At 42.3% G+C, this 26,181-nt stretch overlaps 1 long non-coding RNA gene across 1 annotated transcript; it reads right to left on the reverse strand.

The window, feature by feature from the left end:
• On the reverse strand, positions 1-26,147 carry LOC132372694 (uncharacterized). Its single transcript, XR_009505226.1, has 4 exons — positions 25,992-26,147; positions 9,790-9,943; positions 5,667-5,767; positions 1-83 (listed from the first exon to the last, which is right to left on the reverse strand). It is a non-coding gene; the product is annotated as an uncharacterized LOC132372694 (long non-coding RNA).
• Between the last annotated feature and the right edge of the window lie 34 nt (positions 26,148-26,181).

A 26,181-nucleotide genomic window follows, 5' to 3' on the forward strand; every position in this document is an offset into this window, starting at 1 on the left:
AGGGGTTTCTCTTGCCTCAGCTGACCTGCGGAGCCATGAGGACACCAGAATTTTCCTCCAGGACCAGGGAAGGGACAACTCTTCTAAAGCCAGGGTTAGAGGGACAGGGAGAGACAATAATAAAGTGACTTTTAGAATTACACCTCACAAGTCCTGAATGTTCGACACACCAGTACACATATAATAGACATTTGCCATGGGTATTATTATTACCATCTGTACTGTAATTGATTTGCTGCATATAATGGTTTCTTATGACCCTAAGACAGACACTTTGTCAATGGGAACACTGGTGAGAATAGAGACAGAAAGGTCAGTTAGGAGGCTGATGAGATGAGGGACGATGTAGCAAATGCCAGGATTGGCTACCTAAAGCCACTTGCATTCCCCTTTCCCCCGCCTCCCTCTCCTATAGAGCCTGGAAAGTGAAATACTCACCTCCCCAGATTCCCCTGAGACCCGTGGGAGTCATGTGACATGGTTCTTGAGACATAGATGGAAGACTCTAGAGAAGGGTCCCCTTCCCAAATAAAAAGACGAAGGCTCTCAATTAAAAGGAGTGATGGCCTAGAATGTGGAAGTGATGGTCAGAGAAGCAGCAGCTATCTTGTGACCGTGAGAAGCAATGCCAACGCTGAGGATGGTGGAAGAGAAGAAGTAGGAGGAGCCAGGGTCTCTGACGACATCCTTGGGCTTCCGTTCCAATCCTGAACTGCCTGCCCCAAACTTCTTTTTGCATGTGATCAATACACTCTTTACCTTTTTAAGCCACTACAGCAGAGTTTCTTGGTACTCAGTCCTAGCCGATCTGAATGATGAGGGCTTGACCTAGAGAAGCTGTAGAGGGACAGAAGGGGGAATGTGGGTGATGCTTCGGAGATATAATTGATAAGACTTGACACCTGATTGGACATGAGGGGAGGAGGGAATCAAGGATGAAAAGAGTGTCTTGCCCTAGATAAGGAACAGAGGAGTAGAAGCAGATTTTAGTGGACAGAGGTAAATCCTCATCATTTTAACAAGTTGCTAAGAACTGAATTGTGTCCCCCTAAAATTCATATGTTGAACCCTAATGTGATGGCATTTGGAGCTGGGGCCTTTGGGAGGTAATTAAGTTTACATGAGGTCATGAGGGTAGCGCCCTCGTGATGGGACTAGTGAGCTTATGAGAAGAGGAAGGGACACCAGAGCTGTCCCCCTACCACATGAGGACACAACAAGAAGGCTGCCAGCCAGAGAGAGGGTTCTCACCAGGAACCCAATCGGCCAGCACCTTGACCTTGGACTTCCAGCCTCCAGAATACCGCGAAATAAATATCTGTTCCTTAAGCAAGCCAGTCTATGGTATTTTGTGTGGCAGCCCGAGCAAACTAATACCTAAGTACTGTGTGTTGTGCTAATGAATGAGTTTTTTCTCCTATTGTCCCAAAGTTGTACATAAACCCCAAAACTTAGGACAATGGGCACCAAATACTCTCACATCTGAACAGAGCTGTGACACAGCCACGGAGGAGGAGCTAAGGGAAGACAGAAGCACCTCTGCCCCCCAGTTATCCCCCCTCCTAGAGCCCCTCCAGCCTCTATTAGCAGAAGAGCTAATATCTAAATTTAAGGGGATGCATTAGAGAACGGAGCCTTGAACTAGGGGGAGAGGGCTGCAACTTTTCCTTTCCTGCCACATACCCCTCCTCTCCCCCAGCCAACCTCAAGAAAACCACTTACAAAGATTAGGGCTCAGTCTCCATTTGGGTTCCCCCAGAAGGAGACCTTGACACAAGGGTTGAAGGACAAGTGGTTCACTTGAGAGATGATCCCAGGAAACACCAGGAGGGGAGTGAGAAGGAGCTGGGGAAATGAGGGCAGTGAAAAGGGTTTGGTTATTGAGCAAGGGACCCCTTGAACAACGGAGATGAATCCCGCTGGGGAGCTCTGGGGTCAGGGATGAGCAGGAGCCCCAGATCTATCCCCCATCAAGGGACAAGGGAACAATGGGGGTTAATTCACCAACACTCATTAGCCATCAGCTGGGGGCTGCTGCTGGGCTGTTGATTCCCTGCACTTCTGTCTGCCACTCCTGCCAAGGCCCCCGTAGAAAGCTCTGGGGCAAAGAGATGCAGGGGCTGCCCCAGAAGTGAGCGAGTGAGCACTTCGGGGGGGAGCACCCCAGCACCTGCTCCAGGTGGCCTGAAAGGAAGGAGGCTGAGTCTGTGTTAATGTCGCAGGCTTTCCAACTTTCCCTCTAAGTCTAACTCAACGGGGAAGAAAAGAACTGGAGAGAGAGGATGGAGGAAGAAGCTGTGAGCTCCACCGTCAGCAACGGCGCGGGGGCGGGTGGTGAGGATGGCCAGAGGGCAGGACCGTGGAGAGGTCTCCACAGGGCCCTCAGAGAAACCCACACGGGGGCCCCTTGGCTCTCAGCCTTCCCATCCCCCGGCCCGTGCAGGTCCTTGCAGGTCCCTGGTGCCCCGGGTCAAGTGTGCGCTGGAGGGAGGGAAGAGGGCACGAACTGGAATGTGGAAGTGAAGTTCTCAGCTGCAAATAACCAGAGAGCTGTGGGATCCGCCTGCAGCAGTATGAGAGGGAGACGGTAGCATGTATTGCGCCCCCACGTGGTCAAGAAGGTCCAATACATCCATATGGCGATGCTATTGAGTACCAGACGCACAGCCCCGTGCTTGGCATCGGTGAGCTCGGTTAATCCGCTCAGCAACCTTACAAGGAAGGCATTACTGTCCTTATTGTACAGCTGAGAAACGTGAAGCTCATAAAAGCCACAGTTTGCTGAGAATCGTACAGCTGATATGTAGCGGAGTCCAAATTCAAACCCAGGCAGCTCTGCCTGACTTTTAGGTTAATTTTAGATGCCTCGGTCATTGACTGGTAGGTGAATTAAACAAATCATGGTAAATCCATACAACAGAATACTACTCAGTCATAAAAAGGAACAAACTACTGCTGCAAGACAGAACATGGGTGAATCTCAAAGACATTACCATACGTGAAAGGAGCCAGGCACTAAAGACCACATTCTGTGGGACGCCGTTTCTGTGAAATTCCAGAAAAGGCAAAATACAGGGACAGGAAACAGATCAGTAGTCGCCAGGGGCCAGAGATGCGGGAGGCAAGGGGGCCATGAGGAAACTGGGGGGGTGACAGAAGTGTTCTATATCGTGAGCATGGTAGAGCTTATGCTCTTGCGTGCCTTTGTCAAAACTGACAGATGGCCGCTTGAAATGGTCAGTCGCACTGTATACAAATTATACCTCAATAAAGCTGATAAAAACCTTGGACGCCTGAGTTGGAAGTGCCAGTGGAAATATCATGGCAGAGATGGGTCTGGAGTTCAGAGGACGTGCTCGGCTGCAGAGTTTGTGAGTCATCGGGGTATCCACGATAGACACCTGGGGAGTGGAGGAGCTTACCAAGGGAGAATATGCAGAGCGAGGAAGGCAGAAAAAGGAGCGTGCAACCCTGCAAAACCCCAAAACTGAAGGGGCAAGCTCAGGAAGGAGACTGCAAAAGAACCATCAGAGCAATGGAAGGAAAATCAGAAATGGTGTCCAAGAAGTGACCAGAGGGCTGTTATGTAAGCCCTTGGCTCTTCCTTGGCTGATGTGGCTCTGGAAACCGGGATGGCGGAGCGGGAGGAAAAGTGAAGCTAATGGGGGCAGCAGAGGGGGACCAGGCAGGAAGGGAGCAAAGCCTTTCCTGGTGCTTGAGTGGGTGCTGAGAAAAGCGTGGCTGACCTTCTCCCCATCCCCCTGCCCATGCTACCCACCCAGTGTCATCCTTGGTTCCTCAGACACGGAAACCCAGAAAACCACACCCTGCTGAGGACTCCAGACCTCCCCCAAGGGTGTTAGCAGAACCAAGGGGGCTCTGGCCATGTTAAGGCACGGGCTGGGGGCAGGGGTGGGAGGGGGCAGAAACAGAGAAATTAAAAGTCAGATGAGGGGCTTCCCTGGTGGCGCAGTGGTTGAGAATCTGCCTGCCAATGCAGGGGACACAGGTTCGAGCCCTGGTCTGGGAAGATCCCACATGCCGCGGAGCAACTGGGCCCGTGAGCCACAACTACTGAGCCTGCACGTCTGGAGCCTGTGCTCCGCAACAAGAGAGGCCGCGATAATGAGAGGCCCGCGCACCGCGATGAAGAGCGGCCCCCACTTGCCGCAACTAGAGAAAGCCCTCACACAGAAACGAAGACCCAACACAGCCATAAATAAATAAATAAATAAAATAAAAAAATAAAAAAGTCAGATGAGAGGCAGCAGAGGAGAAAAAAGGAGAGAGGATAGGGAGAGAATCTAGAAAAAATCTCTGGCCGGGAGGGGCCTCAGATGAATTCTAGACCACCTCCCCCCACCTTGGAAATTGAGCAAGTGAGACAAAAGAGGAGAAAGAGGAAAAGATAAAAGCAGTGACACTGGCTGATGTTTGCGCCTCATTTATTCACTCAACAGACATGTGTAGACAGCTTATTGTGTGCTACAGACCAGGAATCAAGGTCATAAAGGGCAGAGTCCGGCTCTCTGGGGGTCCACAGTCCGAAAGAGGGGACAGCCACGTCCCGTGGAAAGTTACTCTCTGTGCTGCTCACGAGTGTCAGTGTCTCAAAGCTCCCAGCCCTTAGTTCTCAAAGTATTTGCGTGAGCTGGGGTCAATACAGATTTGGGGGGTCTGAAGCTTATTCGGAGACGCCTCTTGTGGAAAAATAATTCAAAATTATAAATGAAAAATTGGGTACAAAAGTAGAAGGGGTCTGTGCAAGTGAGAGACCCTGAAGCTTAAGCTTTTTTGGTTTTTATAGCAATTCCTGCTCTGACCACATATAAGTTGTAGGGAAAGTTAAGTACTTCTAAACTGGGCCAGCAGTGCCCTCTAGTGGAAACGCGGAGGAAAGCCTCAGAGGGCCCCAAAGCTCGGACACAGCTGCCCGCACAGCAGAAAGCCAGGCAGGCCAATTTGGCCATCGGCTTCCCCGAAGTTTCTCATCAGCCCCACCTTCCAACCCCAGAGTTGTGTCATTATTATTAGAGGTTCAGAGATCAGCATGTACAGTTACCTGTAGTTGGATTTGAGGCAAGTAACTTTACCCTTCTGAACTTCAGTTTCCTTTCCCATAAATAAGATGTATCTGTATACGATTAAATTAACTGTCTACTTCGGAGGGTGGTTCTAAGGATTAAATAAGATGACTCACATGTAAGTGCTTTATACAAAGGGAAGTTTGATGTGTACGTTATTTTTTAAGGAAAATGTATTGACATTGACCTATGTTTCTGCTTCTGAATCAACTCTTCTGAAGAAATCACCTTTACTATGCCCCCAAGAAGGACCATGCAGGGCCCCAGTTACACTGTGCAGGATGGAAAGGGGGTGTGTGTCTACCTCATGCACCACTCTGCAGCCCCCAGGAGAGTCAGGTGGGAGTTTATTCATCTCCGGAGCACCCCCAGCATTTCCACATCTCACGGGCAATCACAGGCTTCAGAAAAAGCCACTGTGTGAAAGAGTGATTGGACAGGGTGTGAGATGGTTGAACCTAAGTGAGCACTGTCTTTTCATTCTAAGTATATTTTGACATAATTTCAGATTTAGAAAAAAAGCTGCAAGAATAGCGCAAAGAATTCTCATGTTCCCTCCACCCAAATTCCCCATGCACGCACCTGTACCACGTGTGCTGTATCCTCTCTCGATAGATGTGAGTGTATGTGCATTGTCTTCTGAAGCATCTGGAGTAAATGGCAGACGTGAGGCTCCTTTGCTCCTAAATCATCAGTGTGTATTTCCAAAAAAAACAAGGACAGGCTCTTATAGAATCACAGTTCAATTATCAAAATCAGGCAATTAACATAAACTCAATACTATTATCTACTCCAAGAACCTTATTTTGATTTCACCAACTGTCCCAATCATGTCATCTATACAAAAGAAAATCCAGGATCATGCATGACATTCAATTGTTTTATCTTTTTAGTCCTCGTGAATTTGGGCCAGTTCCTCAATCTTGTGCCCTTGTGCGTGCATGTGTGTGCACACTTCACCACACTTTTTTTTGGGGGGGGGAGTATTTTCTTTTGGCTGCGCTGGGTCCTCGTTGCTGCGCGCTGGCTTTCTCTAGTTGCAGCGAGTGGGGGCTACTCTTCGTTGCGGTGCGCGGGCTTCTCATTGCGGTGGCTTCTCTTGTTGCGGAGCATGGCCTCTAGACGCGTGGGCTTCAGTAGTTGCGGTGCACAGGCTTCAGTAGTGGCAGCAAGCGGGCTCAGTAGTTGCAACACCTGGGCTCCAGGGCACACAGGCTTAGTTGCTCTGCGGCATGTGGGATCTTCCCAAACCAGGGATCAAACCCGTGTCCCCTGCATTGGTAGGTGGATTCTTAACTACTGCGCCACCAGGGAAGTCCCCACACTGACTTTTTTTAAGACTTTTTTGGGGGGGACATCCCTGTTGGTGCAGTGGTTAAGAATCCGCCTGCCAATGCAGGGGACACGGGTTTGAGCCCTGGTCTGGGAAGATGCCACATGCAGTGGAGCAACTAAGCCCGTGTGCCACAACTACTGAACCTGTGCTCTAGAGCCCGCCAGCCACAACTACTGAGCCTGCGTGCTGCAACTACTGAAGCCTGTGCACCTAGAGCCTGTGCTCTGCAACAAGAGAAGCCACGGCAATAAGAAAACTGCGTACCACAACAAAGAGTAGCCCCTGCTCACCGCAACTAGAGAAAGCCCGTGCACAGCAACGAAGACCCAACACAACCAAAAATAAATAAAATAAAGAAATTATTTTTAAAAAAGACTTTTTTTTTTAGAGCTGTTTTAGGCTTAGAACAAAACTGAGAGAGAGGTACGGATATTGACATTTTAAAGAGGACAGCCTAGTAATATTGTAGAACATCTTTCATTTTGGGTTGTCTGATGTTTCCTCATAATTACATTTGGGTTATGCATCTTTTGTAAAAATAACACGAGAGTGATGTTTTCTTCCCAGTGCCTCGTATCAGGAAGCACATGATGTCAATTTGTCCCCCTGCTGGTGATGTTAACTTTGATGCCTGGCTAAAGTGGCATCTGCCAGGTTGCTCCAGTAATGTTGCCGGTTTTTCCTTTGCAATTAATAAGTACCTTGTGGAGAGCTAATTTAAGACTGTAATATTCCATTACTCCCCAACTTTACCCACTATATCAGCATCCTTTGCCCACTGCCATCTGAGTCAATTACAACTATGATAGTTGCCAAATGGTGATTGTCTAATGCCATCATTTTTTTTCTCTGTTTATTGGCTTTTCTTCATAAGGAAGCACTTTCTCTTCTAGCCCATTTTTTATTTACTTACATTTATCAGTGGACTCAATGATTCTTCCTTTATTCAGGGGTTGTAATTTGTTACTACCATTGTTTATTTTCATGCTCGAATGGTCCCAGATTTGGCCAGTAAGAAAGATTGGGAGAAGAGTAGGTTTGGGGGCGAGTGGGAATAAAGTATATTTTTATAATGTCACAAGAAGACAGTCCTCAGCAAGGGCCTAGGATTTAGCAAGGGCCTAGGATTTAGCAAGGGCCTAGGATTTAGCAGGGGCCTAGGATTTAGCAAGGACTGGAAAGTAATGGGAAGTCATCCCTCTCATTTGCATAGCCACAGTTTTACATACAAGAAGAGCCTGCAGGAAGAAGAGGGAAGAGGACTCTGATCCCTTCCCTCTATAGTTTAAAGTCATTAAAATATTTCTTATGGGCCACAGTAGCCCCAACTGGAGCTTGATTGCTGGAAAGGAAGACGCAGGAAGGAAGTCTGCCCTGGGATGGGGAGCTGGGAATTGAGGGGCGCAATGATGCACCAGTGACCTGGACTCAGCACTGAGATTCTGTCCTCAGGGAGAGGTCATGGTCCAGCCATCTGGCGCTGTGGATGTGCCACGGGGACAAGACATGGCTGCCATCATCCTCTGGGAGCTCATCACTGGAGAGCTGCTGGGACCTTTGGGGACCCATGTGACTCCCCTGACTGAGCATAACACAGAGAGAAGGAGGAAGGCAAAGGTGGGGTCACAGGGAGTGGGCAGTCCTGCTGGAGGTCAGGGAGGGCTGTTGGGGACCAGGAGGGGCAGATGAAAGCCAAATCATGGGTATGTGAAAAGACCTCTGGGCATTTAGGAGACCCAAGGGAAAACTGGGCCCCCTCTAAATAAATTGAGGGCTCAGAGCAGTTGCCATTTGAGCAACTCTGCTGGGTCCATGAAGTGGAGAACTTCAGGGATACACTTCCTGAATCCCTGGACGTTGAACCAGAATTACCAGCCTTCAGACACAAGGACAGGGTGGGGAGTGACTTGTCTGGGGGGGGTCAAGAAAAAGTGAGTTTTCATCTCAGTAATGCCATCAAATTACTGTGTGATCTGGGATATTTCACTCTTCACATCTGAAAAACCAATAGGATAAGACCAGCCAGGTACCAAAAGGAGTACTTCTGAGAAGAAAATGTATATCTTGAATGACCAAGCAAATGACTTGGTATCTGTGAATGTGTCCTTCAGTTTGTCGGGTAGTACAGAAAATTACCAGATATGTACACCAGGTTGATTTCTCTTACACTGGACTTGACCAGGAGATCGCGGCTTTGAGAACATTTTGAAAGAGTAAAATTCAAAAGGTTATTAATGCATTTCAGGAGGTCTGGGTGAAAGAGGTAGCGTTGTTTCCATCATCAAGGATCAACCTTAATTAATCATCTCATAGGCAGAAGGCATAGAGAGGAGGGAGAGAGATGGAAGCCCCCAAATCAGAGACATAGCAGAACCCAGGAAGCCAAGGGTAGGAAAAATACAGAAGTCCATTCAACCACTTTGGAAAGCAACCTGGCAATATCCAGTAAAGGTAATTATATGCACTAGGATACAGCATTTCCACTCCTAGGAGATACCTCAAGGAAACTCTCACACAATTGCACAGGGCACTTGAACAAGATTGCTGTGCTACTGTTTACAATAATTTTTTTAATGGATACAATTTATTTATTTATTTATTTATTTATTTATTTTGGCTGCACTGGGTCTTCATTGCTGCGCATGGGCTTTTCTCTAGCTGTGGAAAGCAGGGGCTACTCTTTGTTGTGGTGCGCGGGCTTCTCTTGTTGCGGAGCACAGGCTTTAGGCACGCGGGCTTCAGTAGTTGTGGCATGCAGGCTCAGTAGTTGTGGCTCGCGGGCTCTAGAGCGCAGGCTCGGCAGTTGCGGTGCACGGGCTTAGTTGCTCTGCGGCATGTGGGATCTTCCTGGACCAGGGCTCGAACCCATGTCCCCTGCATCGGCAGCCGGATTCTTAACCACTGCGCCACCAGAGAAGTCCTTAATGGATACAATTTAAATGGCCCTAGGGACCTGGTGGCGCAGTGGTTAAGAATCCGGCTGCCGATGCAGAGGACATGGGTTCGAGCCCTGGTCCAGGAAGAGTCCACATGCCACAGAGCAACTAAGCCAGTGCGCCGCAACTGCCGAGCCTGCGCTCTAGAGCCCGCGAGCCACAACTACTGAAGCCCACGTGCCTAAAGCCCGTGCTCCGCAACAAGAGAAGCCACGGCAATGAGAAGCCCTCACACCGCAACAAAGAGTAGTGCCCGCTCACCACAACTAGAGGGAGCCCGCGTGCAGCAACGAAGACCCAACACAGCCATAAAAATAAATTAATTAAATAAATAAATAAATAAATAAATAAATGGCCCTAGTGATGAAAATGAATAAATAAAATTTGGTACACTGTCACCATAGACTACTATACAGCTATGAAAATAGATTACCTGGATGTATATGTGTCAACACAGATGGATAGCAAAGACAAAATTTTGTGTGTGTGCATTTTGCAGCTTGGTTTCTGATGCCTTCTCTTCTTTTTTCTCCCTGATCAGTCCAGCTAGAGATTTATCCATTTTATTGATCTTCTCAAAGGATGACCTTTTGAAAATAAAATAATTGGAGTAATTTTAGACTTACAGAAAACTTGCAAAGATAGTCCAGAAAGTTCTCATACACCACCCCACCCACCCAGTTTCAGGTTCCCTTTATACTACTATCTCACATTACTGTTGTATATTTGTCAAATCTAAGAAACCAACACTGATACATTACTATTAACAAAACTCTAGACTTTGGATTTTCCAGGTTTTCTATTAATGTCCTTTTTCTGTTCCAGGATCCATTCTGGAATACCACTTTGTGTTTTGTTGTGTTAGTGTCTTCTGGTCTGTGACTATTTTTCAGCCTTCCCTGGTTTTTCATGACCTTGACAGTCTTGAGGGGTACTGGTCAGGTATTTTGGAGAAGGTCCCTCAATTTGGGTGTGTCTGATGTATTTTCTCGTGATTTGGCTGGAGTAATGGATTTAGGGGAAGAATACCTCAAGGTGAAGTGTCCTTCTCATCTGGCATATCGGAGGTGACTAGTATCATTTGGTTAAGGTAGCATTTGTCAGGATTCTACATCAACACTTACTATCTTCTCTTTCCATAATTTACTCTTTGGAACTGAGTCACTAAGTCTAGCCAACTCTCAAATGGAGAGGTGGGAATTAAGCTCAGCCTCCTGGTGGGGGCCAGGGGTGTCTGCATATACTATTTGGGATTCTTCTACAATGCATATTTGTCTCTTCTCCCTTATTTATTTATTTATTTATTTATTTATTATTTATATCATTACAGACTCATGTATATTTATTTTATAATCTGTGTTATGATCCAATATATCATTTAGTTTGTTGCTTGAATTGCTCCAGCTTTGACCATTGGGAGTGCTTTCAGGTTGATGCATCTGTCCCTTTGACATACCCTCGCCCCCTTCTCTCTTTGTTAAGAACTCTCCTTACTTTCTGGTACTACGGACTGCTCCAGGCTCATTTGTATTTTCCCTTCCCCAGCCTACAATCCATTTTTCACTCTCATTTCTTTTCTCTATTGTTCTTCTGCTTTCCACTTTACTGATTTCTGCCCTTCCCTTTATTACTTCCTCTCTTCTGCTTATTTTGAGTTTAATTTGCTCTTTTTCCCCCTCATTTCTTAAGGTGAAAGTTGATGTCCTTGATTTAAAACTTTGAGACCTGTCTTTTGCTGATAGATGTATTTAGTGCTATAAATTTTCCCCTAAGCACTACTTTAGCTGCATCTCACAAATTTTGATATGTTTTATTTTCATTCTAATTCAGTTCAAAATACTTTCTAATTTCCCTTTTATTTTTGGACCTATGCATGATTCAGAAGTATATTATTTCATCTCCAGATATTTGAGAATTTTCCAAGTATCTTTATGTTATTAATTTCTAATTTAATTCCATTGTTGTTAGAGAACATATTTTATATGACTTGAATCCTTTTTAAATTTATTAAGACTTTCTTTAGGGCTCACTGTACAGTCTATCTATCTTGGTAAATGTTCCATGTGCCCTTACAAAGCATGTATTGTTGTTGGGTGGAATGTTCTGTTAATATCAATTAGGCCAATTAACATGCTGCTCAAGTCTTTAGTGGCATTCCTGATTTTCTGTTTACTTAGTCTATTGGTTATTGAGAGACGGTTGTCGAAATCTCTGATATAATTGTGTATTTGTCTATTTCTCCTTACAGTTCTATCAGCTTTTGCTTCATGTATTTTGAAGCTCTGTTATTGGACCATAAACATTTAAGATTGTTATGTCCTCTGAATAAATTGACCTACTTATCATTGTGAATAAACCCCCCCTTTCTCTCTGGTAATATTCTTTACTCTGAAATCTACTTTGTCTAATATAAAAAGTTACTCCAGCTTTCTTTAGGGTGTCTTAGGCTGCTGTAACAAAATACCACAGACTGGGTGGCTGAACAACAAACATCTATTTCTCATAGTTGTGGAGGCTGGAAGTCCAAGATCAAGCTGCTGGCAGATCCAGTGTCTGGTGAGAACCCACTTTCTGGTTTGCAGATGGTCTTTTCCTCATTGTATCCTCACGTGGCAGAGAGCAGAACAAGAGAGAGGAAGAAAGCTCTCCTACATCTCTTTTTACAAGGGCACTAATCCCATTTGTGAAGGCTACATCCTCATGAACCTATTAACTCACAAAGGTCCTACCTCCAAACACCATCACATTGGGGATTAGGTTTCAACATATGAATTTGGCGGGGGGGGGGGACACTTTCAGTCTATAGCACCATATTTTTTTCCACATTTTACTTTTAATTTATTTGTGCTTTGTATTTAAGGTGGGTTTCTTATAAGCAGCATATAGTTGGGAGGTTTTTTTCCCCAACCTGTCAATTTCTTTTATTTTTGTATTGTTTAGGTCATTTCCATTTAATGCAATTATTGATATGGTTGGTTTCAAGCTACCATCTTGCTACTTGTTTTCTGTTTCTCCCATCTTTACTTTGTTCCCTTTTCTCTCTTTTTCTGCCTTCTTTTGGACTAATTAAGTATTTTTATGATTTCCTTCTATCTCTTTCTTTGGCTTATGAGCTGTAACTCTTTTGAGTGTTTCTGTGATTGCTTCAAGATTTACACTATACATCTTTAACTTACCTCAGTCTGTCTTCAAGTGATATTTACCACTTCATATATATTACAAGGATCTTTCAACAATTTACTTCTTTTTTTACCACTCTTGACCTTTGTGATGTTGTTGTCATTCATCTTATTTTACATATGTTTTTAAAAACCCACAATTCGTTGTGAATATTTTTGCTTTGAAAAGCCAATTTTCACTTAAAGAGATTTCAAAGAAAAAAAGCTTTCACGTTTACACACATAGTTACCACTCCCAGTGCTGTTTATTCCTTTATGCAGATCCAGATTTCATCTGGGATCATACTCCTTCCGTCTAAAGGAATTCCTTTCACATTCTTGTGAAGGTCTGCTGGTAATGAAATTTTTAGCTTCTGAAATTGTTTCTTTTTTACATTTTTATATCAGTTATAGCTTCATTTGAAAGATACTTTTGCTGGGTATAGAATCCTAGGTTGACTTCTTTTTCAGGACATTACAGATGGTGCTACACTGTCTTCTGGTTTACACTGTTTCGAACAAGAAGTCTGATGTCATCCTTATCTGTGCTCTTTTTTGTGTAATATGTGTGGGGTGCCAAAGATCACCCACATATTCAGAAATCTGTTAGAAGGACTCATAGGATTCACCATATAGCTGTACTCATGGCTAAGATTAATTATAGCAACGTATAAGGATACACCGTAAGGATACAATATAGTAAGGATACACAGTAGGGGTACACAGTGAGTATAAATAAGGGGAAAAGACAAAGGAACAGCCTGGAGGAACCCAGGTACAGACTTCCTTATGCTCTCTCTCCCATAAGTCGTCACACAGTGCACTCTTCCTCTGCAGTAAAAATGAAGGAACATGTGTGATATTCCTGCCCAGAGAAGCCCATTGGATACTCAAAGCTTATATTGGGGGGTTGGTCATGCCAACTCTGCCTAGCATGTACTAAAATTCCAGACTTCCACAGAGAAAGCAGGTGTTCATCATAAATCACATTGTTTGCACAAACGGCAGGCACAGTGCACCACTCCTACCAGTTAGGAAAGGGTGGAAACCGCCCCCCCCCCAAAAATCCAACTTCATAGACACCAGCCAAGGGCCAAATTTTCTAAGGAAAGTAGTCTTAGGCCTGCAATGTTAAGTCTTTTCTGCACAAAATGTCTTCTTTTTCTATTTATGCCTTTAAGATTTTCTCTCTATCACTGCTTTTAAGCAATTAGATAATGATGTGCCTTGGTGTCATTTTCTTTATGTTTGTGATTTTGGAAAATTTGGAAAATTTTATACCAATATTTCTTCAAATAGTTTTTTTGTATCCACTCTCTCTCCTCTCTCTCTTCTTTCAGGGACTCAAATTACACTTTACATTAAACTTAATCTTTTCCTACAGCTCACTGATACTCTTCATTTTGGCGTGGGGGGGGGTATTTTCTCTCTGTTTCATTTTGTATAGTGTCTCTAGCTATATCTTAAAGTTCATTAAACTTTTCTTCTTCAGTGCCTAATTGACCATAAATCCCATTTAGTATATTTTCCATCTCAAATGTTGTAGCTTTCATCTCTAGAAATTTTATCTAAGTCTCTTACTTTCTGATATTTTTGACATCTTTATTGAAATATAATTGACATGTATTAAACTGCACATATTTAAAGTATGATATTAGATGAAGTTTTGACATATATAAACACCAATGAGACAATCGCCACAATCAAGGTAATAAAATAATATAGAGTGCATCCACGGACCACAGTCGAATCAAACTAGAAACAAAGATACAGGAAAATCTCCACGTGCTTGAAAACTAAGCAACACACTTTTAATAATCCTTAAGTTAAAGAGGAAGTTTCAAAGAAATAGACAAATAACACTGAATGAATATAAAACATATGAAAATCATGGGACACAGCTAAAGCAGGGACAAGAGGGAAATGTATAGCATTAAATGCACAGATTAGAAAAGAGGAATGTGGGTGACATCAGAAACACAGCAGAGTGAAAAATCTACCCTTGTCTCTCCCCGTCAATCTACAGCCAGTAAAAAAAAATCCACAACTCAACAAAGGTGCCTCTGCCCAACATAACAGGTCACCGAAGAATTTCACACATTTGCACATCTAAAGGTGGGTGGGCTGTAACACACAGAGGAGGGAACAGCAGCCATGGTTCCTGCAATCCTAGCCCTCTGACCAGGCAGCAGAGCCCACAGCTTCAGAGAACCCAGTGACAGCAAGGAAGGCAGCACACATGACTCCAGTCACCCAACCACACCAGTGCCCACAGCCACTGCTAACTGGGCAGCAGCAGCAGTGAGGCCTGGGACCCCATCCCTCCAGCTGCTGAGGCACCCATGATCCCAGCCCCCACCTCCCTCCATTCACAGTGGCAGAATTCATGAACCCAACAACAATGGACAAGGTAGAGGCACCTGCACGACCCTGGCTTCTCCTGCTGCATTGACCCCTCCCTCCACAGCAGCAGAGCCTGTGACTCAGGGGGTCCCAGATGCAAGGGAAGAGCCCACCATCCCGGTGATGACAGAGGCTCTGGCAGAAGCAAGGCAGCAAACACCCAGGTGGCACACGAAGCAACAACAAAGGCACAGAGCCACACCTCTTACAGAGCCAGTGGAGGCTGGAAAGTGCCACGCTCAAATTTTACCAGGGGCAGCTCAGGCAAGAGAAACCAAAAATGTGTATGACAGTGCCACCTACCAGAAAACAAAAGAAAGGAGTCTAACACCTAACCTGTCTTTTAATATCAGCAGAGGAATAATCATCAAACAACATGAAGAGCCACAGTGACACTACACAGAAAGAAAACGACAATTCTCCAAAAGCCAAACTTAAAGTCACAAAATATTGCAATCTAATGGATAGAGAATTCAAAACAGCTGTCATGTAGAAACTCAACAAGATGCAAGAAAACACAGGAAGGCAGTTTAATGAGCTCACGAATAAAATTAATGAACAGAAAGGATATTTTACCAAAGAGACTGAAATTCTAAAAAAGAACCAAACAAATTCTGGAGCTGATGGACACAATAAACGAGACAAAGAATGCATTAAAAAGCATTGGAAATACAGCAGACTATATGGAAAAAATAATTAGTGAGCTCAAAGACAAATCTAAAAATGATACAAGAGAAAAGGTAAACGAGACATTTTTAAAATGAGGAAATCCTACAAGAGCTATTCAACTCTTTTAGGAAGGGCAGCATTAGAGTAATGAGTATCCCAGAAGGAGAAGAGAAGGAAAAGGGAGCAGACAGATTATTTAAAGAAATAATAGCTGAGAACTTCCCAAACCTGGGGAAGGAACTGGATATATAAGTCCATGAAGCTAAGAGAACACCTAATTACCTTAATGCAAAAAGACCTTCTCCAAGACACATAATATTAAAATTGCCAAGAGTCAATGACAAAGAAAGAATTTTAAAGAATTTCCAGCTAGGGGAAAAAGGATGGTAATCTACAAAGGAACTCCAATTAAGCTATCAGCAGATTTCTTAACAGAAACCCTACAGGCCAAGAGGGAGTAAAATGACATTCTCAAAATACTGAAAGATTAAAAATTGTCACCCAAGAATATTCTAGGGGAGTTGCCTGGTGGTCTAGTGGTTAGGATTCAGCACTTTCACTGCCGTGGCCTAGGTTCAATCCCTGGTCAGAGAACTGAGATCCCACAAGCTGTGCAGTGTGGCCAAAATCTTTTTTAAAATTCTATACAACAAAGTAATCATTCATATATGAATAAGAAATAAAGACCTTCTCAGACAAACAAAAGCTGAGGGAGTTCATCAACACTAGACCTGCCTTATAAGAGATGTTGAAAGGAGCTTTCTACCAGAAAAAAAGCAGTCAAAATACACAAAACTTTGAACAAGGTGATAAGCAGACAGAACCAGAAAACTGCAACTCTCTATCAGAATTTATAGGTTTTTACATGCTCTATTATAGTATAAAGGTTAAAGGGAGAAAAAAGAAGGCAGAAAAATAACTACAGCTATCTCAGTTTGGTAACAAACTCACAACATAAAAAGGGATAATTTAAGACAAAAGAAACATAAAAGGGTAAGAGGTAAAGGACAGAATACATAAAACTAAATGAAAACAAGATGCAAGCAACAGAAAAAGGACAACTTTATCTTTGAGGCATTTTATACAAGCCTCCAGGTAACCACAAAACATAAACATGGAGCATAGAAACACAATATTTTTTAAAAAGGAAATTCAGAAAAATATAGAAAACCACCAAACCAAAATGGCAGCCAGAAATACAAGGAAAAGAAACAATAGAGATATAGAGCAATCAGAAAACAAAAAATAAAATGGCAGTATCGGGACTTCCCTGGTGGCGCAGTGGTTAAGAATCCGCCTGCCAATGCAGGGGACACAGGTTCAATCTCTGGTCCGGGAAGATCTCACATGCCACGGAGCAACTAAACCCATGCACCACAACTACTGAGCCTGTGCTCTAGAGCCCGCGAGCCACAACTACTGAAGCCTGTGCTCCTAGAGCCCGTGCTCCACAACAAAAGAAGCCACTGCAATGAGAAGCCTGCACACCACAACAAAGACCCAACGCAGCCAAAAATAAAAATAAAATTAATTAATTAATTTTTAAAAATGCAGTACCAAATCCTAATATATCCATAATCACCTTAAATGTAAATGGATTGAATTCATCAGTCAAAAGACACAGAGTGGGACTTCCCTGGTGGCCCAGTGGTTAAGAATCCATTTGCCAATGCTGGGGACATGGGTTCGATCCCTGGTCCAGGAAGATCCCACATGCCACGGAGCAACTAAGCCCATGCACCACAACTACTGAGCCTGCGCTCTAGAGCCCGCGAACCACAACTAGTAAGCCCTCGCGCAACAACTACTGAGCTCATGCGCCACAACTACTGAAGCCCGCATGCTCTAGGTCCTGCATGCTGCAACTACTGAGCCCATGTGCCACAACTACTGAAGCCCACGAGCCTAGAGCCCATGCTCTGCAACAAGAGAAGCCACCACAATGAGAAGCCCATGCACCACAGTGAAGAGTAGCCCCTGCTTGCCACAACTAGAGAAAGCCCACGCGCGGCAGTGAAGACCCCAACGCAGCCAAAATAAATAAATAAATAAATAAAATTTTAAAAAGACACAGAGTGACTGGAGGGATTAAAAAACAAGACCCAACTATAAGCCGCCTCCAGGAAACATACCTCAGCTCTAAAGACACACATAGGCTAAAAGTGACGGGATGGAAAATAATACGTCAAGCCGATACTTCAAGCCAAAAGAAAGCATGTGTGGCCATCCTCATATCAGACACAATAGACTTCAAGCCAAAAAGGTAACAAGAGATAAAAATGGACAGTATATAATAACAAAGGGGACAATTCATCAAGAAGACATAATAGTGATTAATACCTATACACCAAACATAGGAGCACCAAAATATATAAAACAATTATTAACAGACCTGAAGGGGAAATTGACAGCAACACAATAATAGTAGGAGATTTTAACACCCTGCTTACATCAGTGGATAGATCATCCAGACAGAAAATCACAAAGGAAACAGCGGCCTTAAATGAAACATTAGACCAGATGGATTTGATAGATTTGTACAGAATATTCCATCCAAATGCAACATACATATTCTTCTCAAATGGAAACTTTGAAACTGCGTGCAAATGGAACTTTCTCAAGAATAGACCATATGTTGGGACACAAAACAAGTTTCAGTAAAGTTAAGAAGATTGAAATTAAAGACTGAAATTTAAGAAGGCTGAAATTGTATCAAGCATATTCTCCAATCACAATCGAATGAAACTAGAAGAAAACTGCAAAAATCACAAATATGTGGAGACTGAACAACATGCTACTGAACAACTATTGGGTCAATGAAGAAATCAAAAAGTACCTGAAGACAAATGAAAATGAAAATACAACATACCAAAATCTATGGGATACAGCAAAAGCGGTACTAAGAGAGAAGTTTATAGTAATACAGGCCTACCTCAAGAAACAAAAATCTCAAGTAAATAATCTAAGCTTACACCTAAAGGAACAGAAGGGACATACCTCAACATAATAAAAGCCATATAAGACAAACCCACAGCTAACATCATACTCAACAGTGAAAATTGAAAGCTATCCCTCTAAAATCAGTAACAAGACAAGGATGCCCACTCTCACCACTCTTCTTCAACATAGTATTAGAAGTCCTAGCAAGAGCAATTAGGCAAGAAAAAGAAATAAAATGCATCCAAATTGGAAAGGAAGAAGTAAAACTGTCATTATTTGCAGATGACATGATTTTTATATATAGAAAACCCTACAGATTCCACCAAAAAACTATTAGAAATAATAAACGAACACAGTGAAGTTGCAGGATACAAAATCAATATACAAAAATCTGTTGCATTTCTATATGCTAACAATGAGCTAGCAGAAATAGAAATTAAGAAAATAATCTCATTTACAATTGCCATAAAGAAGAATAAAATACCTAGGAATAAATTTAACCAAGGAGATGAAAGACTTGTACATTGGAAACTACAGTAAGTCCCCTATGTACAAATGAGTTCCGTTCTGAGAGTATGTTTGTAAGTCCAATTTGTTCAAAGTTAGCCTAGGTACCCAACTAACACAATTGGCTATGTAGTACTGCACTGTAATAGGTTTATAATACTTTTCACACAAATAACACATAAAAAAACAAACCTTGAAAAGTACAGCAGTACCAGCTACATCGCTGCTGCTTTTACGCTGGCTTCCATACATGCTGGGCTTGAAATAAAAGATACTGTACTACTGTACTCTACACAGTACTGTAAAGTACACAAAAGTGCAACCACTTGTAGAGGATGCATGCACATGACAATGTATGCCAGACGTGTGAACTAACTTACATGATTGGACATGTGACACACATTCATATCTTTGAAAGTTCGAAACTTGAAGGTTTGTATGTAGGAGACTTACTGTATAAGACATTGTTGAAAGAAACTGAAGACACAAATAAATGGAAAGATATTCTGTGCTCATGGAATGGAACAATTAATGTCAAAATGTCCTTATTATCTAAAGCAATCTACAGATTCAATGCAATCCCTACCAAAATCCCAAGGACATTTTTCACAGAAAAAGAACAAAAGATATATAGTTTATATGGAACCACAAAAGACCCCAAATAGCCAAATTAATCTTGAGGAAAAAAAGAACAAAACTGGAGGTATCACACTTCCCGATTGCAGACTATATTACAAAGACATAATAATTAAAACTGCATGGTATTGCCAGACAAATAGATGTATAGATCAATGGAAAAGAACTGAGAGCCCAGAAATAAACCCACATATATATGGACAATTAATTTACAGCAAAGGAGCAAAGAACATACAATGGAGAAAGGATAGTCTCTTCAATAAATGGTGCTGGGGGACATCCCTCGTGGTGCAGTGGTTAAGAATCCACCTGCCAATGCAGGGGACACGGGTTCAATCCCTGGTCCAGGAAGATCCCACATGCCGCTGAGCAACTAAGCCCGTGTGCCACAACTAATGAGCCTGTGTGCCACAACTACTGAAGCCCGCATGCCTAGAGCCCATGCTCTGCAACAAGAGAAGCCACCACGATGAGAAGCCCACGCACCACAACGAAGAGTAGCCCCCACTCACCACAACTAGAGAAAGCCCATGAGCAGCAACAAAGACCCAACGCAGCCAAAAATAAATAAATAAATAAATTTACATAAATAAATAAATAAATGGTGCTGTGAAAACTGGACGGCCACGTGCAAAAAAATGAAACTAGACCACTATCTCACACCATACACAAATTATTTCAAAATGGGTTAAAGACTTGAATATAAGACCTGAAACCATAAATCTCTGAGAAGAAAACATAGGCAGTATGCTCTTTGACATTGGTCTCAGCAGTATCTTCTAGATATGTCTCCTCAGGCAAGGAAAACAAAGGCAAAAATAAACAACTGAGATTACATCAAACTAAAAAGCTTCTGTACAGCAAAGGAAACCATCAATAAAATGAAAAGACAACCAACCAAATGGGAGAAGATATTTGCAAATGATATATCCAATAAGAGGTTAATATCTCAAATATATAAAGAACTCATACAACTCAACAGCAAAAAAAAAAAACATACAACCCAGTTTAAAAGTGGGCAGAGGAGCTGAATAGGCATCTTTCCAAAGAAGACATACAGACTGCCAACAGGTGCATTAAAAGATGTTCAACATCACTAATCATCAGAGAAATGAAAGTCAAAACCACAGTGAGATATCACCTCACACCTGTTAGGATGGCTGTTATCAAAAAGGCAAGAAATAACAAGTGCTGGCAAGGATGTGGAGAAAAGAGAACCCTCTTACACTGTTGGTGGGATATAAATTGGTACAGCCACTATGGAGAACAGTATGGAGGTTCCTTAAAAAATTAGGAATAGAACTACCATATGATCCAGCAATCCCACTTCTGGGTATTTATGCAAAGAATACAAAAACACTAATCCAAAAAGATATCTGCACCCCCATGTTCATCATGGCATTATTTACAATAGCCAAGATATGGAAACAACCAAAGTGCCCATCAACAGATGAATGGATAAAGAAGATGTGGCATATACATACACAATGGAATAATACGCAGCCATAAAAAATACGAAATCTTGCCATTTGGGACAACACACGCATGAACCTTGAGGGTATTACACTAAGTGAAATAAGCCAGACAGAGAAAGATAAATACCATGATTTCACTCATACTGGAATATAAAAAACTAATAAACAAACAAAAACAAAATAAATGAGCAAACCAAGCCAAACAAAAACAAACACATAGATACAGGGAACAGAGTAGTGGTTACCAAAGAGGAAGGGGTGGGGGGAGGGTGAAATGCATAAAGTGGATCAACTGTATTGTGATGAATGGAAAATAAATTTTTGGTGGTGAGCATGTTGTAGGGTATACAGAAGTAGAAATATAAATGCTGTACACATCAAACTTATATAATGTTACAAATCAATGTTACTTCATTTTTAAATAAATTTTTTAAAAACTAAAAAAAAAAAAAAAAAAAAGAGGAATATCTCAAACTGATAATTGAAGCTTCTGCCTAATGATCCTAGAAAGGAAGAGAAAATTAAGCCCAAAGCAACAGAAAGAAGGAAATAATAAAGTTAAGGGCAGAAACCAACAAAATTGAAAACAGGAAAACAACAGAGAAAATCAATGAGACAAAAATCAATAAATTTACAGAGAGAGAGCACAAGGGGGTAGAGAGAGAGAGAAAGAGAACAGAGATTACCATTATCAGGACTGAAACAGGAGCTATCACTACAGACCCTGCAGACACCAAAACAATAATATGGAAATACTATGAACAACTCTATATACAGTTGTAGGTTTGTGACTCTTTTGTTTTTGACAAATAAAAAATTTTATAATTTAAGGTGTACAACATGATGTCTTGGTACATGTATATATTGTGAAATGATCAAACTAATTAATATATCCATCACCTCCCATAGTTATCATTTGTATGTATGTGCAGTGCGTATACTTGAAATCTACTCTGTTAGCAAATTTCAAGTACATAGTACATTATTATTAACTATAGTCACCATTCTGTACACTAGTTCTCCAGAATTTATTCATCTTACAACTGAAAGTTTATACCCTTTGATCAATACCTTCCCTTTTCCCATACCCCACAGCCTCTGGTAAACACCACTCTACTCTCTTTTTCTGTAAGTTTGGCTTTTTCAGATTCCACATATAAGTGATATCATACAGTATTTGTCTTTCTCTGTCTGACATTTCATTTAGTATAATATCCTTAAGGTCCATCCATGCTGTCACAAATGACAGAATTTCCTTCTTTCTCATGGCTGAATAATATTCCATTGTATACATGTACCACAACTTCTTTATCCACTCATCCATTGATGGACACTTAGGTTGTCTCTATGTCTTGGCTATTATGAATAATGTTGCAATAAGCATGGCAGTACAACTTTCTCTTCGAGATCCTTTTTTACTTTCTTTGGATAAACATCCAGAAGAGAGATTCCTGGATCATATATGGTAGTTCTATTTTTAATTGTTTTAAGAAACTTCATACTGTTTTCCACCATGACTGTACTAATTTACATTCCCACCAACAGTGCACAAGGGTTCCCTTTTCTCTACATCCTCACCAACACTTGTTATTGCTTGTCATTTCGATGATAGCCATTCTAACAGAATACGGTTTCTCATTGTGGTTTTGATTTCCATTTCCATAATAAGTACTGATGTTGAGCACCTTTTCGTGTACCCCTTGGCCATCTGTATGTCTTCTTTAGGAAAATGTCTATGCAGTTCCTCTGCCTAGTTTTTAATTGGATTGTTTGGGGTTTTGCTATTGAGTTGCTTGGGCTCTTTATATATTTTGGATATTAACCCCTTATCAGATATATGATTTGCAAATATTTTCACCCATTCCATTGATTGCCTTTTCATTTTGTTGATTATTTCTTTTTCTGTGCAGAGAATTTTTCACTTGATGTAGTCCCACTTACCATTTTTTCCTTTTGTTGTTTGTGCTTTTGGTGTCATATCCAAAAAACTGTTGCCTCGTAAGGTAGTTTTAATTAGGTCCCATCACTCCCAGAAGTCACTCCCAAAAGGGCCCTGACTAATGTACAACCCATCACTGCATCACCCATCAGGCCTAGCACAAAGAAGCCGATTAAAACCCAGCTGAACCTTTTCCATACACTGTACAAATCATTTTTTGCCTTTCAGTTGCGTTTTTACCTTTCTTGAAATAATAAAGCATAATATGCGGAACACGTTACTTTTTTTTCTTCCATCTTCAATATTAAAATGGCTACACAAAAAAAAAAAAAAAAAACCCAGCTGAAAAGGGCAAAGCACAGAAAAATGGTCTGAAGAAGAAAATGTCCAAATGAAGCACAACTTGTTGGGCCACCACCTGCTACTGCCATGCACTGGGCAGTTTTACTTGGGTCAGGTGGACCAGAGAACAGCCCCAGCCCCAGGGAGTGCCCAATCTTCACATATCTTAAATGCCATCCTCCACTCATCACGGGACAAAGCATTATCACTCACAAAGCCCACCATGACCAAGTCCCTCTCCAACTCAGGCTACCAAGCAGGTCCTCCTTTCTCTCTCTCCAAGTTTCAGAAACGAAAGAACCATGATAGGATATTCAATAGAGAATCTTTTTCCATCAGCATCCATTCCAGGATCTATGACCTCCGGGCTCCCACACTGACCTACTTCTGGTTGAGATGGACTCCAATGTACAACTCATCAGGCCTCCAGTGTACAACTCATCAGAGAAGCTTCTCCTGATCACTGTTTTAAATAACAATCCTTACCACCTCCACCCCATCCTGGTATCTCTTCCAGGTACTTTTCTCTACCTTTAATCATCATCTAACATGGTACCTATTTTTTTATGTTCTGCCCTCCAAGTCAACTAGAATGTAAGCTCTAAGGGGTCAAAGACTCTCAGTTTTGTTCCCTGTTCTATGCCCAACATCTAGGACAGTGCCTGATGCATGCTGTTTTCAATAAATATTTGTTGAATGAATGAATGAATGCACATGCAGTGATGTAAGACTAAGACCAAGTTAACAGAGAGAGCAGACAGAGGAGCGATCCAACTTCCAGCCTACAGGAGGTGAAGATGAGCAATAACTTGCTATGCCCATCCTCAGGTGGGATAAAAGAAGGAATGGGACAAATGGGACTCATGAGGCATTCAGGTCCAAGCTAGTAGTACAGTTAGGCGAACAGCTTCGGTTTTTGCCTACCTAGCACCCACCTACCCTTCTGACAATAACCTCTGACTTTCCTTGAGGTTCTGCCTGACCTACTTTTGGGGTGAGGATGTGACCTAATTTAGCCAATCAGCATACCCCACACCTTTGCTCATACCAATTGCTTTCTGTTTGGACACATGATCCAATTCAGGAAAGAAGAGTCAATCCCATGATATCTACCAAAACAAATGGGAAAAAGAAACTTCCTCTCCAGGGACATTGCTAGCAACAAAGACGATAAAGCCTGGGGCTGTCGGAGTCACCACCTGGAGCCTAAGAATAAAGCCAACTCAGAAGAAAGCATCAAAGAGAGATGTCAAGAGACAAACTTGAGTCCCTCCCTGGATCCAGCCACACCTGAAGGTACTGGACATTTCAATAATGCCAGCCAACAAATTCTCCTTTTCTGGTAAACTATTTTGAATTGGGTTTCTGTCACGTACAACTAAGAACATCCTGACCCGTACTAAAGAACAGGAGGGAAATACATTCTTGAGGCTCTTAAATACCTAGCTGAGAAGCCTAACGTCAGGCAACGTGTCCCAGAAGGGCCATCCCATTCCTTTTGGTGAAACTCATTGCCAGTCTTTTTGGTGAGCAGGATAGGGGCTGAGAAGAAGGTCATGATGCTAGTTTTTTATTATTTGCGTTTACCTTTAGGGAATTTATTCAACAACTCTGTCTCAAGAGAGCATACTATGGTGAAAATATCACTGAACCAAGAGTCCAATAACCTGGTTTCTAATCCTAATCTGATCACTAACTGACAGTGTGGGCTGAGACAAATCACCTTGTTCCTCTTGGTCTCAATTTGTAAGTATGTAAAGTGAGCAGAATAACTATATCATCTTCAAGCACCTGTCCAATTCCAGAATGGAAAGCCCACTAGGAAAGATGTTCTTAATCTTTAATGGGATCAAAACCCCAGAAAAATACACATGTGCACAAACACATAATTTTGCATAGAGTCTCATGGGTTTCACAACTCTAGAAGCCATTCTATATCTGTAACCTCTCTGCTCTGCAGAAACTAGGACACTAGCTTCTGCTTGGACTCCTCTGGTGACAGGGAGCTCACTACCTTAAAAAGTAGCCCAACGTAATTGAACTGCACTGGAAAAATTAATTCGTCTTCATATTGAACCAAGATCTGCACACTGTAACTTCTACCCATTGGTCTAAATTTTCCAGAGCAAAACAGAAAAAATTTTTCTCTCCTGTGTGTAACATCTCTTCATTTCTCTGAAGGCTGTTTCTAACTTTTAAATGCAAATAATTTATGGGGAGAAATGCAGATGATGTGCCATGCAAATTATTTTACAGTGCATCGTTATAAAGATATATTCTGCCACCTCACCCTAAATATGCCAAACACCCAAATGTACACGCTAAATTCCAGACAGGCACCACTGCTGTTAATCTGCATGGTCTAGGTTTTGCAAAGACAGAAATTACTGTATAAAAATATCTTGAAGGAAATAGCAAAGTCTTTTGGAAAGAGCACTTCATTAAGAATCAGAAGACTTGGAAGTAGTATCTATCTCCCACTCCAACTACCTGTGTATCCTTGGGCAAATCACTTAACCCCTCCCTCTGAGCCTGTTTCTCATTTGTAAAATGTGACAAAACCTACCTCACAGGGATGCAGTGAGAATCAAATGCTATCGTGTTCGTAAAGCTTCTAGCCCAAGCCCGGCACAGAGCAAATTCTCACTACAGGCGAGCTCACGAGCTCAGCAAGCCCGGCGTCGCATTCGATGCGCTCGGCGCTCTTGCACCAACGGGATTCCCCTTCCCAAGCGGAGTCTGCGCTCTGGGCTCGA

This window comes from Balaenoptera ricei, chromosome 10, assembly GCF_028023285.1.
Source record: "Balaenoptera ricei isolate mBalRic1 chromosome 10, mBalRic1.hap2, whole genome shotgun sequence".
NCBI classification, from domain to species: domain Eukaryota; kingdom Metazoa; phylum Chordata; class Mammalia; order Artiodactyla; family Balaenopteridae; genus Balaenoptera; species Balaenoptera ricei.